The sequence below is a fragment of the Euprymna scolopes genome, chromosome 16 (genome assembly GCF_053919585.1).
Source record: "Euprymna scolopes isolate OS-2025 chromosome 16, ASM5391958v1, whole genome shotgun sequence".
Lineage (NCBI taxonomy): Eukaryota > Metazoa > Mollusca > Cephalopoda > Sepiida > Sepiolidae > Euprymna > Euprymna scolopes.
In genome coordinates this window covers 97,266,940-97,275,894 of record NC_136497.1, presented here as the reverse complement: position 1 = coordinate 97,275,894, position 8,955 = coordinate 97,266,940, and the positions used below count along the sequence as shown (strand labels likewise).

The 8,955-nt window shown below is 31.7% G+C and overlaps 1 pseudogene; it reads right to left on the bottom strand.

The window, feature by feature from the left end:
• Window positions 1–5,756: 5,756 nt before the first annotated feature.
• On the bottom strand, window positions 5,757–5,887 carry LOC145296505 (U2 spliceosomal RNA; annotated as a pseudogene).
• Between the last annotated feature and the right edge of the window lie 3,068 nt (window positions 5,888–8,955).

Sequence of the window (8,955 nt, the reverse complement as noted above, 5' to 3'; positions counted from 1 at the left end):
GATAAAGAAGTAACTCCTAGGAATCCTTATTTTTATTTCCTTTTCCATACAGTCCTGGAGACAGAAGCCCTTAATGGCCTTCTGCAGCTTACGATGACTAAATTCCAACTGAGTAACTATTTCAAATATGCCTTCTCTCCTAGGAGAGCTTCTTATATCACCCAGCCACCCTCTCCCGACTATCAAAAACATACAATATAATCATATTATGTTAGAAACTAAAGTATCTACAGTTACAAGTCTTTAATAATCACCTAGTTAAAGAAACGCATTTCTGTTAGTAGGTTCAATTATTTAATATTTGATACATCAAATTACAATCAAAGTTTTCTCTTGGGAGGTTCTCAAATACCCTGTCAAATAAATTTCAACTTTATAGATAAGTATATTAAGAAATAGGATATAGCAATCGTAGAATAAGCAAGCATTGAAATTTATAACTGACAATTTTCAGCAATGGCAACTTCCCAAAAATCTAGTTCTTTATCCGTGTAACTTACAATTACATCCTGTCCAAGATTCACCATCTTAGGTGATATCTAAAGTTACATTAAGATAACAGACCATAAATTTCCTTTAATTTGATGCCAGTATAAAAGAGGTAATCGATTCGTTTAAGAACATCTTTTGAATATATATTTTTTTTGTTAAACACGTGGGACCATAAAACGAAGTTGATTATGACTTGAGTCAGCATATCACTTAAACAGCGATCATTATATACACTGATCTCTACACAGACAGGAGAAGATAAGAAAATCCTATTTAAATTAGGATTGCAGAATTTGAAGGTATAAGGTCTGACTTCAACTCCTAGGATTCCAAAAATTCTGAATCCAACTCCTAGAATTCCAAAATATCTAATTTCGACTTGTTTTCCAATATGTGGAAACAATCGTAATTGGATTTTAAAAAAATAAAACAAGGCCGATAGCCATTAGTCGCATGCTCTCGTGTAATGAATGAATGCGTGAATGTAGGATTGACATGAAATTCTTAAAGATAAACTAAAATGACCAAAAAATGGGCTGAAATGACTTAAATAAATAAAAAGTGAATGACTTTAATGAACTTAAGGATTAATTGAATGACCTTAAGAATGACTTGAACAGTGGCGGCTCGTGCCTGGTGCTGTGGAACTGCAGCACCCCCAAGTCATTTCTACTCATTATTATCGATACACGTTAAAAAGAATACGTTTATTATTTTTTTTCTTTCTATGTGATAATATATCATATTAATTATATATATATATATATATATATATATATATATATATATATAATCCTGAAGTTTAATGTCGATAATTGTCTCCATACTCATATAAGCATAACAGCAAAACTTTGCTTGGAGCTGCTTAATTCACAGTTACACTTTCTTAGTGAAATTCGCTTGTGCGCATGCCCGATCTAGAACGGTTAATATGAATTAAGTCGGAACTGTAGTTTCCGCAGTTCCAAACGCGGTGTTTGCACGTTTTCGCTTTTTTTTTTTTTTTTTTTTTTAAGAGGCTTTGTTTACAAATGTTTTCTTTTTATTATTATTAAAAAGTGTAACGTGTTCTTGTAAAAAAAATCTCCACCTTAAAAAAAAAAAATTCCCACACCTTTAAATGCGATTTAAGCAGACAAAAATATACAATATGCTAAACTTTTTTTTTTTTAATTAAAAGTGTTCGGGCTTTTAGCCTGGAAGTTACCAACGCGACTAATGTTATTTATTTTTTTTTTTTACCTATATGGCTTATTTTATTTGTATTTTTAAGTAGTTTGAAATTTATTTATTTTGTAGTAGTTTAACTTTACAGAATAAAAAAATATTTACATTTTTTTCTATAGAAAAGCGAAGAAAAGTTTATTTTTTAAAATACATTTTAGTTAGAAATGTGTTTACCTTATAATATACATATATATACACACATATATATATACACACACACAAATATATATATATACACATATATACACTCATACACACATATATACACACACATATATATATATATATATATATACACACACATATATATACACATATATATACACACATTATATATATACACACACATACACACACATATATATACACACACATATATATACACACACACATAATTTATATATACATACACACACACACACACATATATATATATATACACACACACACATATATATACATATATATATATAATTATTTTTTACTATAATAATTAATTAAATACCTACAGACACTAGTGTTTCACCTTTCGGGAATCTTCAGTGCAGGGTGTCACGATTACTACCAGTCGAACGATTCGAACCCTGCATCATGAGACATCTCTGGCTCGATTAGCGGAGACCTAATCCATTCGGCTACCATTAACCGCTTGAAATAACGTTGAATTTTAAACATCTTAATTTTAAGTGTTCATTTACATCAGTCAGACAGTGATCTAATCGTTATACGATGATCTACGCATAAGAGCTAAACTGACCGACTTTTAATTCAACTGAAAGTGCTCAACGATAAGAAACGAATTTCTTAAAGGGATGTAAATAAATGCTAAAGCTTTATATATATATATATATATATATAAAGCTTTAGCATTTATTTACATCCCACGAGGCCAAAGCAAGAAGTTTTACACTTTGAACAAAGTTTTTTTTAATTAAAATGTGCAATAACAAGACGAGTATGTAAAACCGTTTTTATAATAAGCTTAGTAAATACCAAAGTTTATTTTTATTTTTATATAAAAAATTGTAAAAAGATTTGTAAATAAAATTATGTATCTTTAATTTTTTTGTTTACTCATAGTACAAACATGTAAACTTTTTTATTCTATATTTTATTTACAAAGTTTTGTTATAAACACACATTTTTAAATTTTAAATAAAACTGTTATCCAATAAAACCATTTTTAAATGGTAATCTCCTAACTTTACCATCGTTTGCAGGCAAAGATTTTGTTTTTATGAAAAAATAAATTATTAAAAAATTGTAAATAAAATGTATTTAAACAATGTTTTTCATTTGTTTGCCTGCGGTAAAATTTTATTTAATCTGTAAAGTTTAAAAGAAATATATTTGTATATTTTTTTATTACTCTGTAAAGTGTATACAATTTAAAATAGTGTTTTTTGATTAAAATGTTTTTGCGTATTACCCCTTTTTCGACGGCTTATAATGGCAAAGTTAAAAATATTTGTATTAAAAAAGCAATTTTAATGACAAGCTTATTTTGTTATACGCCTATTTCTAATTAACAACAAGCTTTTTATAAATAAAACCGTTGTTAAATAGTAAAACTTTTTTCGTTAATAAAAATCTGTGACCTAAAAGTTATAAAAGTACGATTCAACTCAGTTAGAACTTCCGGTTCAGTTGAATCGCAAAAAGAGGATCACGTAAACATTGATATTGTACTAATAGACTACCTAGTACTTACCTTTCCCAAGACAATTGATATAAAAAGAATTTAACCATAACTTCTGCGACGGTAAATGAACTTCAACAGATTGAGTTTTCACAGCTGTCTCTCCATGATAAGAAAAGAAGCCGTTCAACGCCTGATATTCAAATATCCCAGCCAGGCATTAGCAACAACAAAGTGTATATTCATAGCTTTAATGGTACCAACGGAAAAGTTAGCTTTGCGGCTGTGAACTAAAAAAGGTATTGTTCTGCTTTCCTTGTTTGTTGTTAGGGGGTGATGTAACATGGACAAAAGATAGTTTCAGAACTATTAGCAAAATGAAAGATAGAACTGAAAAGCATGAGAAGCACGTTGACAATGTAGTTTCCCTATCAATTTTGGGGACCATAAATATTAAAGCAAAACTTAGTGAGGCCTGCAGACTTTCAATCAATCATCATAACATGAATGTTAAGAAGAACCGTGAAATTTTATCTAAAATAATAGATTGTATTTTCTTTTGTGGGAACTTTGAAACTCCCTTACGAGGACATGATGAAAAAGATTATTCAGTAAATCCAAGTGTATTTAGAGGATTTTTAAATATTGCATCTTAATTAGATCCAGATTTAAAGAATCACTTAGAAACCAGTAATGTCTTCAAAGGTGTTTCCAAGACTATTCAGAATGACATGCTTGACTGTCTTTTACAAATATACCATGATGAAATGAGGGAAGAAATTAGCAAAGCTTCCTTTGTAGCTGTCATGGCTGATGAAATAACAGATGTGTCTGAACATACACAAATGATCATTGTTTTACGGTACGTTTTGGATGAAAAAATACTTGAACGCATTTGGGGATTCTTTATTCCAGAAAACCAAACCGCTGATAGGATATCAAAATGTATTCTACAACAATTAGACATAATCCTTCAAGGGAATCGACAAAAACTGATAGCTCAAACATTTGATGATGCAAATGTCATGAAAGGCAAAAAAGCTGATGCTCAGGCGAAAATAAAAGCAGTTTATAGTAATGCGCATTTCACTCACTGTTATGCGCATCAACTTAATTTAATAATGAGGAATGCAGCAAGCATTACACGAAATACTAGAATATTTATCTCTAACATTTTGGCTATTCCGACTTTCTTTTCTAGATCACCACAGCGTCTGTCCATTTTTCAAGAAGCATCTGGATGTAAGCATTCTACGTGTATCCGCCACAAGGTGGAACTTTAACATACATAAATAGAGTTCATGAAAATGTTCAAGCATAAAAAAACTGTCACTGAAATTCAGTCAACATCATATGTAGATGAGACCATTGCAGAAGCGACAGGAATTCTGAAATATTTGAACGATGAAATTTCATATTTTGGTTTGAGCTATTTCATAAAATTATGTCTCATGTTGAAATTATTTCTCAGGAAATTAGCATATATAAAGTCAATAACAAATTTCAAAATTGCTATTTTAGAGATAAGAAACACCAAATACTGTGAAAATTCTTCACAAACACTCAAGGGCGAAGCTAAAGAACTGTGTGACTATATATCTGTTGATATAACGGACAGATATTCTTCAACTAAACATTTAATACTTGCTAAATTGTTTTACAAGATAAGCTTTGCTGGTTTTAAGAAAAAAAAACTACCTACAGAAGAGATATCCTTGACAACTGAAGCATATCCCATGATTGACAAAGAAAAGTTTGAAAATTGAGCTAGAAATATTTTATAGTAGGTCAGATATCCATGAATATTGCAAAGTAATTCATCTCCTGAAATTTATTTTGGAAAACAATTTAAACGATGTTCTTAGTGAAATCACAAAACTCATAAAAATTATCTTGACAATTCCCATGACTACATAAGAGATAGAACGTTGTTTTTCAACTCTGAAAAGAATAAAAACTTATCTAAGGAACACCATGGGTTGCGAAAGACTAAATGAACTTGCAGTGCTTTCAATTGATAAAAAAGTTCTTCAGCAGTCATTCAGAAGTTAAGGAGAAAATTATATCAATCTTTTCTCACAAATTAAAACAAGGAGAATGAAGTTTACTTTCAAATGAATGTAATAAGTAAAATATTTAAAATATTTACATCTATTTCGGATTCCTTTAAGTTATTGTATTTTTATACGTGTGCATACATATAAATTATGTATATTTTTATGTTTGTTTTATGTTTACACAATATTAAAGCAATAGGTGTTTTCTTTATAACAGCACCCCCACTAATCTTAGGCACGAGCCGCCACTGGACTTGAATGCTTAAAAAATAACTGGAATCCTTCAAAAACAACTTGAATGATCTGGAGAATGACTTGAATGGCTTTGAGACTGGCTGGTTGTAAAGTGGCGGATCATTTTACATTAAATTAATACAGAAAAGTGATCCCCCACTTTATATCGCAATAAGTACAGCATGTCATAAAAACAGATACTATACTTTGATCTTGGCCAAAAGGCCAAGAAAAGGGTATTTATTTGCTCCCCCACCGAGCAAATTAGGCACAAGGCCGATTTTTAATGTGAGGAGTGAAGGGGAAATGGGGACCAACTCCCCGGGGAGTAGGGGAGCTTGATAATGACAATTGGTATGAAGGGTTGCCCCTACATTGACCAAGGTCTTATATTTAAGGCTGCCCCCACATATGATCTTTGCTTGCAGTATTTGCCGGAACAGATACTACACTTTGAGATATTAAATTTTTTATTCACAGGAAAAAAAAAATAATACAATTGGGAAAATGAACAAAAAACTTAGGCACAAGGCGAACTCAAAAAGAAGGGGGGATGGTGAGGTTGGTTGATCCATTTCGTCTCTGTTGTAAATTTTAAAGCTTAAAAAGCTAAGAACAGCATCTATTAACAACAGACCTTTGATCTTAATCAAAAAGGCCAAGCAGAAAGGTGTTAAGGACAGACCGACCGACCGACCAACCAACGGAGTGACAGAGTCGGTTGCACGCGATTAAAAAACATGACTCAGACTCCAAGTTTGACTCTTATCTTTCTTGCAAGTCTCACTTCTATCCTTCCCAAAAATTATGACCAAGTCTGCAACCCCGACAGTACAAATCCCATTAGACCTATTATCTTCACTTCGCCTATTAATATTAACACTGAAAAAGGTATGAATTCTATCAAATATGAAGTAGCAATTCTAGCTTGTCCAGCATGTAACTAAAGAATTGTTTTGTAGAATTAAAAAAAGATCCATTAAGCTCAAATTTGCATAAGAATGATTATTAACCAATCATAACCGATCTATGGTGAATATAAGATGGATGCTTGCCTTGTTTGTGTAAACCAGTCTGCTCTTGTCTTACCGGCGTCGAAGAGCAGGTGGTTGAAGTCAAGTGTGAGTAAAATGATAGATGAGGTTCATTTACATCATTCCTTTATGTCTGATATTCTAAAGAGTCTTTCAGCAATACGTAATATGTTTTCTTATAATTGTAAAACATCTATGCCTATGAACATATCAATATCTTCTGAAAGGTCAGTCGTAGGAGGCTATAATCCCAGACAGTACCTTCCCAATTGTACTAAAGGAAATGTATAAACTCATTGTTTGTCATCTTAGAGAATGCAGATGGGTATATATATATATTTTTTTATTTATCCATCTATGCCAATGAGGCAGTAGTCACCTGTACAATAAACATGACCTTGTGTCAGATCCTGTCTTCATAGAAGAGAGGGGAGGGGAAGATAACTCACAATAATGGTCGCTGATGTTAGCATGTCATATATACTAGAATCTAAGCAGTATATTTATCTATCTCCTCTGTAGCAAGTTAGACACAACGTCAGTTAGGGGTTTTGAGAAGCCAGTGTACTAGGCAAGTCTACTTTGCCCTTCAAAAATTGCCTAAGCATTCGTGTCAGCATTCTCATGTGATTAGTAATAAACTAATCTCTTTTCAGAGAGAAGATAAAGCCTGGAAGGTCTCCTAGAACTGAACAGAACCATATCTTAGCCAGATTGCCACAAAGTTTCTGCCAGACTGATGAATCTGTATATAACCACAAATTTTCATCTCTTAAGACCTCTGACTTTCTGTTAATGTATCTATTGTGGTTAACAATCTCCTTGAAAATCTGAACCGAACAGTGTGTTCAGTTCATAAGAGGTAATTGTTCTTATTCTATTGTCTATTTTAGTTGAGGCAGAAACTGTTTATCAGTTAATTCTTCCAAATTTATTTTGTCTTTTGGATAACATATGTCTTTATTGTTCACTAAATCAGAAGACATTGCTTATATTTTCTAGAAAGCAGCTATTGTTATGAAATGTGTGTGCTGAGTGCTCGTTTTTTATTGTGCTGGTGCAAAACGGAAATTAAAACAATACAATATTGCTTTTTAAAACAGGATAAGAACATACAAGCTACAAAGCACACAATCATGCAGCTGAAGGTTTTCAAGAGTCCCTATGTACTCGACTACATACAAGGGCAAAGTTAGACAAAATGTCAGCATTTTATGTGAGGATTATCCATTTTACTAAACAGCGGCATTTTGAATGAAAAAAATTTAATTGTCTCAGCAAAAAAGGATTTCTCTGCCTCTTACTGAGGACAGAAAAGATACTAGATTTTGATCGTAGACCAAAGGCCAGGAAGTGTCAAAGTGATCACATTTGAATAAATATGCAAAATATTGATAGAAAAAGCATAAAAGAGCAAAAATTAAGCTTTTTTTTTTCATTTTTAGTATCAGACAGATTAAATATTGAACACATGTTCCACAGTTCTTCCTTAGTTTGAGTCGAGACTAACGAAGATAAATTTATCTAGAGAAACAGGATTCAAGAATATTATCACCAAGATGAAGGTATATGTTTGCATATATTACAATGAAGTAGAAAGGAAAATGAATCTCCCTGAAACAGAAATTTTGCAACACTTTTATGTCTAATTACAAAGATAAAGTTTAAAACAAAGTGCTACTAAACCTTATGCTTGGAATCCTTTTTCTGATTTTGATTAAAACCCATTACACTTTTGGTCCCCAAACAAAAGGAGGGTGGACCTGTAAATTAACCCTTGTCCGTCCGTCTGCTCGCACTTTTCTCAATAACTATGCTTTGGATATTTTGGAAACTTTGCACAAACATTAAACATGATATGAATTAAAAAAAGTAACAGAACGGATTTTCCGGGAAAACTCCGGTTGCCCCCTAGGAGTGTCTTTTGGGTTAAAATGGCTAAAATTGATACTTTTGTGCTTATTAAAAAAAAATTGATGCCTTGGATTTTTATAAAACTTTCTGAAAAGTTGTAATTAACTGATTTTTATATAATTTTGTTTGTCTATACTTCGCTCAAATATAAATATGTTAAAGCCTTGGGGACTTTTGGGGTTAAATGTGGGGAAGGGGGCAAAATGGTCATTTTTTATGCCTCATTCACTGTGCACTCACGGGGACCATATATGCTTCACTTGTGAGTTTAGAATATGTGTAAAATTTAAGGAGCCTTAAGAAAAACTTGAAATTCAAGGAATATTGATATTTAATGCAAATCTTAAATATTTGAATT